At 45.6% G+C, this 9,566-nt stretch overlaps 1 pseudogene; it reads right to left on the minus strand.

The window, feature by feature from the left end:
- Positions 1–2,326: 2,326 nt before the first annotated feature.
- On the minus strand, positions 2,327–2,814 carry LOC115304967 (annotated as a pseudogene).
- Positions 2,815–9,566: the final 6,752 nt, after the last annotated feature.

A 9,566-nucleotide genomic window follows, 5' to 3' on the forward strand; every position in this document is an offset into this window, starting at 1 on the left:
ATGCCCCAGAATACGAACTTGAGAAATAGACCCAATTAAATACCGGGATTTAGGTTACTGTAATAGAGTCCATTCTAATTGGTGTGCTAAATACATATTTTAGTGAAACAAATATTTGTTATAAAATCATATTCTTGAAAAATTAGTTCATTTACCTCCATCTGTTGATTTATCTATGTCGATCTATCTTGTAAGAAATACAGAGGGAGATCCTGTTTGCCCAGTTTCCCCCAGCCGTTTGATTTTGACATGGTGCATCTGTAGTTTTTGTATCCCGGCAAACTCCAGATTGGACCACAATGCTTCTGATGGACCTCACGTTGGTTTTGTGACATTTTCTGTCCCCTTTTGGCTCACAATTATCCAATCCACTAAGTATCTTAGTATTAAACCATATCAGTGCTAATTTTATTTTTTTATTTATTTATTTTTTTTTTTTGCAAAAGCAAAGAGCTTTATTATTACGGGCTTAGGCTGGCCGGACCTAAGCTCGGGCTCACAGACTTTACCAGCACAGTGGATCCATGCTGAGAGCCATCAGTGCCAATTTTAAATTAGTACAATCTCGATATTGCTTTATTGACCGTTCTCTGCCCTGATGTTCATAAAGGGGTAATTATTAAATAAAGGGATCTAAAATCTGAATGAGACTGATGTAGTATTGTCATGCAGATTTCAATAAGATTTCATTTGGCCCCACACTCAATAGTTGGTCAAGATCAAACTGGTCTGTCAGGTTCTAGAATGGTTCTCCACTCCAGCCCTACAGCTGTTGTATCACTCTGTAGCCCAGGCCAGCACCTGGTAAGCTGCTGTAGAATAGCTATACTCTCTATGTGCCAAAAGCTGTGCTTTCTTTTTTGCTTCATGTCAAAGCAATGAATTCCTTCGCACCCCCCCGCATGACCTTATTAAACTCTTCTTTCTCTATATATGTTCTTTGTTCAAATCTTCTATAACATCTTTGGGATTCTGTATTTCACCTCTACTCAGTCTGACCATAACCCTCTCAAATTCATCCTGCCCCATCTCCTTGTATGTCACACTTGGCCTCCAGCATCATCTCCTGAGCACTGGCATTTGAGGGTGCCACCCCATCCTCACATGTTCTCCCTGCTTCATTTCTGTTTTCTCTGACTCCTCTGTCTGCTGGGTTTGCTCACTCCCTGTCTGACTCCCTTCTGCTTACCATGTTAATGTCTGTATTCCCAGGACTCTGTCACCCACAGGATCTTCCCTGGGTGATCTGCTTTTCCATGATTCCAGCAACTAATGGTGAGAATGTTATGGAATTTCTTTTCCTAGAGGTATCAAAAAGCAGGAGTAATCTCCCTTGAGAACAGTATGAATTTTTTAAAATTATTTAAAAATTTTTAATTTATTTTTAAAAGTAGTCTCTGCACTCAACATGGGGATCGAACTCACAACCCTGAGGTCAAGAGTTGTATGCTCTGTGGTAGACAGCCAGGCACCCAAAGAACAGCATGGAATTTAAGGAAAAACCTACCTGAAAGCAAAGTAACTCACCTAGTAAGCAAAGGTAGTGCTGGGATGGGAAAATGTATAGCAAAGGGTGACTGAATCCAGATGAGAAAAATAAGAGACTGATTTAAAGTCCCCACGTTCACTTGTTAAAACCTAAAGGGGGGTGCCTGGGTGGCTCAGCTGGTTGAGCCTCCGGCTTCAGCTCAGGTCAGATCTCACGTTCGTGGGTTCAAGCCCTGCATCAGGCTCTGTGCAGACAGCTAGCTCAGAGCCTGGAGCCTGCTTCCGGTTCTGTGTCTCCGTCTCTCTCTGCCCCTTCCCTCTCATGCTCTATCTCTCTATCAAAAATAAATAAAACATTAAAAAAAAAAACCTAAAGGAAAATAGAACATGAAATGTCCCCTAAAATGAGCTGGGATGATAGAATGCAGGGGTTACCATGTATATCTCTCAGTGACCTGCACTGACAGGCCTCTTTTGAGAGTAAGATGTCAGGTTGAAGAGCAGAATCTTTGTAAAGGCAGAATTTTTTTGAAGCTGTAGGGAATATAAATATTTAGGAAGAACTCAGCATTTCGCTTCCTCCCAAAGTGCTTTCTTATACCCAACACCCACCCTGACCACCCTACACTACTACCACCACACCCACACCATGTATGCAGTGAATATATGAAGGGCCAGGAAAACAAAACAAAAAAATCTCATCACATGACTAATTGCACTGTCCTTGTCCCAAATCCCTAGACTGGGTTTCTTTCCTTTATTTGTAGCTTTGCCTGATGGGAATGTTCTGTTTCAATTGATTCTTGGAAACTGACTTTATTATTTTTTTATGGTGAAAAAATTTATATTTAGATTTAACCAGCTGGACTCAGTTTAGATGATCCTAATTTTGTTGGCAACATCCAAAGTGTCGTAATCAGGAGCCAGTGGAACATATGTCTTCTTCCCTCCATTGGGCCTGATTAGGGTGTTGACCTTGGCCACATCAATGTCATAGAGGTTTCTCACAGCCTGTTGGATCTGGCACTTGTTGGCCTTGACATCCACAATGAACACAAGTGTGTGGTTGTCTTCTGTTTTCTTCATGGCTGATTCTGTAGTCAGCAGGAATTTGATGATGGCATAATGGTCAAGCTTGTTTCTCCTGGGGGCGCTCTTTCATGGATATTTGGGCTGCCTTTGTAGACGCAGTGTCTTGGGCCGTCAAAAGGTAGGTGACATGCGACTGTGAAGGCCTTTCAGCACCGCTTTCTTGGCCTTCAAAGCCTTTGCTTTGGCTTCGGGTTTGGGTGGGTCAGGGGCTTCCTTCTCTGCCTTTGGCGCCATCTTTGTGAAAGGGCTGGTTCTTGTAAAAGGGCTTTAAATCAGACTTCCCTACTCAACACCTTAGTGTTGACCTAGGGAGGAGGTGGAAGGAAAATGGATCTTGACCTCACCCCAACTTCTTTCCAGCCCTGGCAAGACTCAGTGTTAATGGGCTTTGCTGCCTGCAGAGGGCGTTGAGAGTGGATGAGCAGTGTTGCTCTTTAATTTTCCCTCTCCAGAGCCAAGTTAAATTCCGGAGAACCACATACAGTGAGGATTTTTGTTTTCTTTCTTCCATCCCCAGCCCGGGTGGCGGCAGAGCTCAAAGGGTAGTCTGTTCTGGGGAAAAGACGGCGTCTGCCTCTCTCCCAAACCAGCCCTGATCAAATCCCAAGCAGCCGGTCCTTAGATAACATGGCTGAGAAACCCGAAACCAACAGCTCTGACTTTCATCAGTGCCCAGCATCACCGTCTGGGAACGGAGACGTGCTGCTGAGATGCCACAGTGATTGAGTGTTAAGTGGCATGGCTGGGGTTCTCTCACCAGAGTTTATAGCCTGGACCTATGAACTTAGACAAAGAAGGTCTGTCTGGGGCTTGAGCACCGGAGCTGTTTTGTGGCACTCTGCACATATACTGGCCATTAGGATCATTGTTCTTCCCTAGCAAAGCCATAAGGTAGGATAATTCAACTGTGCCATGCACTGGCCTGGGTTGCCTGCAGCATTCCCAGCAGGTGTGTGGACTCACTTGTGCTGGAGGCATGGGAAGGAACATCCATATTCCCACTTTTGCTTTAATAGAGGAAGACATCCTTAAATGAGTGGCCTGAAGAGGAGGCAGGGGAGTAAGAACATTTCCCGTTATAACAGAGTGTCTATTGAATGACTTCTGGGCTGGATGCTATAGGAGGAGTACAGGTTGTAGTCATAGAGCAGATGCGGTCACTGACAAGCACTGTTAGGGATTTGAGAAGCTGTGAAGTCTGGAGCGACAGCTGTATATGGAAGAGTTTCTTCAGGATGAAAGAATAGAGGGTGGAAATCCAGCCTCGCCCGGAGGCTTAGAGACCTACAGCATGTTCTGAAAATGCTGAGAACACCCTCAGTGCTGCAGAAGGTGGTGCCAGAGAGCTAAGTCATGCTGGAAAGCTGTCTCTGAGTCTACCATCTGTACAAACCCCCAAAGGGGAGTGTGTTTACACCTGTGTGTGTTCATACTTATGGGGACCAAGTGTGTGGGTTGTGTCTTGGGAGAAGAGAAGAAAGCACTAAGAGTTCGCTAAGAGGTATTATAGCACCAAACACCATTGCGAACCACAGACCTCTTAGACATCAAACATTGCCAGGACATGGGAGTGAGCACTGGGGGTCCCTATGCCTTAACTTCAGCTACAAAGTTCCTGACTGTTATCTGTAGTGGCAGATTGTAGGATGCAGACAAGAGAGAATGTCTTTCTAGTGGGATTTAGTGGTCAGAGGGACAGGAGGTGGAGCTTTAGGGAAGGCTCATTTAGCTTCTGTTTCAGTACCAACTAATGAGCAATGAAGAGCACTGTTCACCCTCTCTCCTTGTGGGTCTCCCAGCAATAAAGCAAATCTGAGTGGAGGGGAATAATTGCTATTAATCTGTGGAAAAGCCTGAACAAGTCAAAGTTAATTTTTTGATCAAGTCTGTTGACACTGGAGAATCCTTTTCCTTGGGGGAGGAAGGCAGGAAGAGAAGTTGAAATACTTTGGAGGCATTCACAGTGCAGACTGGAAAGAGAAGACCCAGCAATAGATGCCAATTTTAAGCTCTGAAGCATATAGTTCTGGTCTGGGTCATGCCTTGCATTTGCTACAGATCGAATGAACAACTCATTTGCTTGGGAGGGAGATGAAGTCATGGCTCTCAGTATGTGAATTGCCCAGGATCTGCCCTGAAAGCTAAGAAGCCTTGTTCTGATATTTCAGCCTAACATCTCTGCCCTCTGTTCATCTTTTCTCTGACTTTCTTCATTTGGGTCATTTGACTCTCTATGATGCGATCTTGCACATATTCTTCTATAAAGATGGTAAATGTTCATCTGTTCCCCAATCCAGTAGGCAAATTATTTAGGACCACAAATGGAGAGAAACTAAGGCTTGGGGCTTGGCCAGAGTTCATACCATTTTCTCTATCATTGAGAGAGAGAGAGAGAGAGAGAGAGAGAGAGAGAGAGAGAGAGAGAGAGAGAGAGAGAGCAGTGCCCAGCTGCACTGGAAATCAAGAGAAGTAACCACTAAGAAGCATTCAGTGAGGGTTTCCACTTTCTCCTGGGATTAGCCTCCACAGTAGCAAACCCTGCAGAAAGGGTTATAAAAGATGGGGCTCATGGAAGGAAGAGAGAGGAAAGAATGACCTCTCCTGTAAAGAGCAGAGCAGGAAGCATTGATGAGGGTTGGAAAAAGGGAGAATGAGAAGAATTATCATGTGGCTCGGTGAGTTATGGATGTGCTGAGAGTGAGCTCAGAGTTTCCAGGATGAATATATTGCTCCAGGGGAACTTCCAGGGAAATGCGTGCAAAGGAGAGAGAAAAAAAAAACATTGGATCTGAAGTTAGAAAGCCTGAGTTTGAGTCCCGTTTAAGACACAGGACACCTACATCACCTTGAACTAGCTATTAAACATCTCTGAGCCCATTTCCTTATCTGTAAAATGGAACTAGTGAAACCTACAAAAACGGATGTTTTACATGAGTTGAAAGAGATAAAATAAATAAATGCTTGCCAAGAGGGCCATGGTGCTGGGAGATAGATTCAGCACTGTTCTCTTCTCTCTTAGGAGTTCTCTCAAAGTGAAGGAACTCCTCCCTCCCCACTTCAGAGTTTAAGACATTGACTTAGCGATGGCCCAGAAACCCTCAATGATTTATCATCAGAATCTCAACAACCAAGGTATCTCCATGAAATACTTTTGAATAGTAGAGAAGCTCCTGAAGTAAAAGACATGAGTGAGGGTCTTTATGGGCAGAAGGGAGTATGGAAGGTCAGGCCAGAGAAGGAGTGCTCTGGGTACAAGGGAGAGAGAACCAGAGGCTAATGATACGGTTCTAGATCTGATGGAATCAGAACTTGGTGCAGATCACGGAAGAAACTGAGGCATGTGCAGTTCATCCACCAATAGAGGATTTATTTTCTTCCTCCTACTTTCCTACTCTCATGTGGTTGTAAGAAATAAAACACATATGATAAAGACATGAAATTGTTCTCTAAGCTCAAGGTGCCACATTATCATGAGGTGTCAGGTTTGAGGAAATGGAAAGGGTGGCCTCAGGATCATGGGATTTATTACTCTGTTTACGATACATCCCTCTGACTAGAATAAGCATTGCTCTGGACACAGGAGCTCCGCTACCGCACCTACTTGTCACTGAACACAATTCCCCTTTGAATTCTCTACAAACCAGAATTTTCTGGTCCCTGTGCTAGCCTTGGCCTATTTTAGAAAGCTTAGACTGACCTCTCTCACAAAGTTTCTTCCCCCAAATTACAGAAACCCACAAAGTTTCTGTAATTTGGGGGAAGAAACTTTGTGGTTTGACCCGATGCTGACATCCCAGCCAAGCAGAAGACCAGAGCCCACCCTGTCAATATTACAGGGGACATGATGGAAATGATTTTCCCTTTCAGGTGTGATTTTGCAATGTGACCCTGGGGCGTTCTGGACAGGTGCCTGGGCTGAAGTGAGAGAGCAAAAGGACAGTGAAAACCATCAGAAGAACGAGTGAGTATCCAGTTCAATTGACATGACAGTGAACAGACATTGGCGGCAATACTGTGCCACTAAAATTATACCTCAGCCTATATACTTATCTCTGGACCTGAGGGAGAATGACAGCCAGCTCAATTGATTGAAAAAAGAATTTGGGTCTCAAAGTCTGGCGGCTGCCTTGCTGTGATATTAGGAGTCAAAAAGGGATTTGAAGCAGGCAGTCTGAAAGCAGACTCTGGGTGTGAGGGATATCTCTGTGCTGAGGAGGTAACCACAGCAGGAAAGAGCCAGAAGAGGAAGAGAGGAAGGGATTCCCGGCCTCCTTATCCCTGCCTAGCCTGCACCCCCTCACCATAAATACAGAAGGAAATGATCTATTTTTTTAAGTAATCTCTACACCTACCATGGGTCTTGAACTCACAACTCCAAGATCAAGAATTGCATGCTCTTCCAACTGAGCCGTCCAGAAGTCCCCAAAATAATCTGTTTAAGGTATAAGCACCTAGAGTGGGAAGAGGAAGGCAAAGAATTGAGTTGTGCAAAGTGATCTCTTTCCTTTTCTGAATTTCTTTGGAATTTACTATTTGGACCAGAAACTCAGCCTTTATGCTTGTTAGATCTCTTTTTCTGTGGAATATCTTTTCTCCTAGACTAAATGTCATGCTCTCTGTGCGACATCTCTCCCAGTTCCCATGTAATAGTTCAAGGGTTTGGTTGATGGAAGTGGTGGTGAATGTTCTCTCAGGAGGGCTAGTCTTGAGGAGAAGATTGTGGTAGGGCTACCACCTGTTTCCATCACAAAGTCCTGAAAGTGACTTAGCCTAATAGCCAGTCTGGTTGCTCCCAATAAGAGAGGGGGGGGGGGGCTCTATTTAAAGAGACCCTGATCGCCTCCCACCTGCCTCAGCCAAGCTTGTCCACACTGGCTGCTCCTGTCTCTTGGTCTTTTGGAGAGAAAGAAGAGCATGGGAAGTGTCACATGTTTGGAATTTGCAGAGACATTTTCTTGGGGTTATTATGAGAAAAGTGTTCTTCAGATCCACCTTTTTTTTTTTTTTAAGAAGTATATCGAAAGTTCTGGGGAATGTTTGCTCCTCAAACATTAATGAATGCTAAAATAGACTTTGTGCTCCATATTGAAGAGGCAAATTTCCCACTTTTGAAGCCTCGAAGTGAGGTTGGGGAGTCTGTACGTATCAGTGGGTGGGGCAGGCTGTTAGTTCTACTAAAGCTCCAAGCAGGATGGGTTGCACAAGACTGGGCTGGTCCAAGAAAATTTCGTGGAGCCTGAAATGGACCTTGAAGCAAGGGCCAAACCTGACCAACTAAAAAAGAAAATGTATTGGAGGGCAGTGAACGAATTCATTTTAGCTAAAACAGGTTTCATATGGTCACAAAATTAGAAAAGGTTTTGGAAAGCTTTGAATTCCAAATTTACAGTTTGCATTTTAATCAGTAAGCACTAGGAAGCCATTAAATATTTTTGAGCAAGTGTATGAATATGTAAAAGAATTTTATAAAGACTATCTGGTGGTAGTGGAGGGGATGGTGGGGGTGGGGAGCTAAATTGGAAAAATTACAACAGTCCCTAGAGATTATTGGACTATTGAGCATACAACTAAGGTGTTAGCAGTGAGAAGGGGAAACACAGCACTCAATTCTGTGAACTTCTTGTCTTGGAATACTATTTGCATGTTTTCTGTTTGATTTAAAAATATCTGGGAAAAAAGGGGTACCTGGATGGCTCAGTTGGTTAAGCATCTGACTCTTGATTTTCCCTCAGGTCATGTCTTCATGGTCCGAGTCCCTCACTCTGCCCCCTCCCTCCCCCACCTCTCTCTCTCTCTCAAAATAAATAAATACATATAGAAACTTAAAAAATACATATATTCAGGAATGCTTCTAATCCTTCATTTCCATCATAGTCTCCAGACCACTTCCCCCAGGAAAGTGGAAAAGAAAACTGCACTATTACCTGCTGACTGTCCTTAGGCAACTCACTGTGCTCCACTGGATCTCAGGTATCTTACTTAAATCAGATAATTATTTTACCTGCCGGAAGGCAGAGAACTGGAATACAGAATATCTTGATGATCTTTCAATTCTGGGTCCTTTTCTTTTTTATTTCTAATTCTTCTTCAGAACCCTCCAACATCTACTCTACCCTAACAGCTATTTCATCCCAGTCTGGGAGAAACCATTTGGGGTTCAATCTGGGTTGCAAAGGACTTCCCCAGGCTTTCTTGTTGATGTGGTTGAGACTGGGACAGAAGGGTCTTCAAACCCAACCTGGAGGAAGAAATTGACTGAGTTAAGTGGCCATTGCCTCCCAACTAATATCATGGCTACTCTTCATACCTAAAGTAGGAAGTAGGGTCGTCAGAGCCACCAAGGGTCAAGCCTCAGTATGGCCTTTCCCCCACTCCCTCACCCGGCTTCTATCCAGTTTCTACTTCACTTCGCCTTGGGGCGTACCACCACCAAATGCCTGGGCGGTACCTGAGCCGCCCTCCATCACACGGATTTTGGATCAGAACTCTCCCCCTCCTACACCCCAACCATCCCGAGTTGGCGGTGGCGTCAATCTCTGGCCACGTCTCCCGCAGGGAGCCCAGAGGGACTCTTTCCTCCTCCCTGGGCTTGTCAGGGGCGGAGCCCACCTGTGCCCCGGAGGCGGGGCTCGGGCGGGGGCGGGACAGGTGGGAGTGCGGTCGCGCCCAGAGCTGGGAGAAAGAGCCGGAGCGGGAGGCGGCGGAGGAGGGGCGGCAGCGCACCTAGGGGAGCCTGCCTGTGGGCAGCGTGTGAGAGCCGGCGAGCGGGCGAGGAGGCGGTCAGCTGCGAGCCTGCGACTAGGAGAGGCGTGGAGAGGAGAGCTGGGCGCGGAGGACGCTCAGGGGAGGAGGCGCCGGTTCGGTTCGCGGAGAGAGACCTTAGAGGCGGCGCGAGGCGCCCGCGCCGCGGGAGACACCCGTAGCGCGCGGAGCATGAGCCGGCGCCCGGGGGACACGGCCTCCCCGCAGCCCTGAGACGCTGGGCT

Source organism: Suricata suricatta, chromosome 10, assembly GCF_006229205.1.
Source record: "Suricata suricatta isolate VVHF042 chromosome 10, meerkat_22Aug2017_6uvM2_HiC, whole genome shotgun sequence".
NCBI lineage: Eukaryota > Metazoa > Chordata > Mammalia > Carnivora > Herpestidae > Suricata > Suricata suricatta.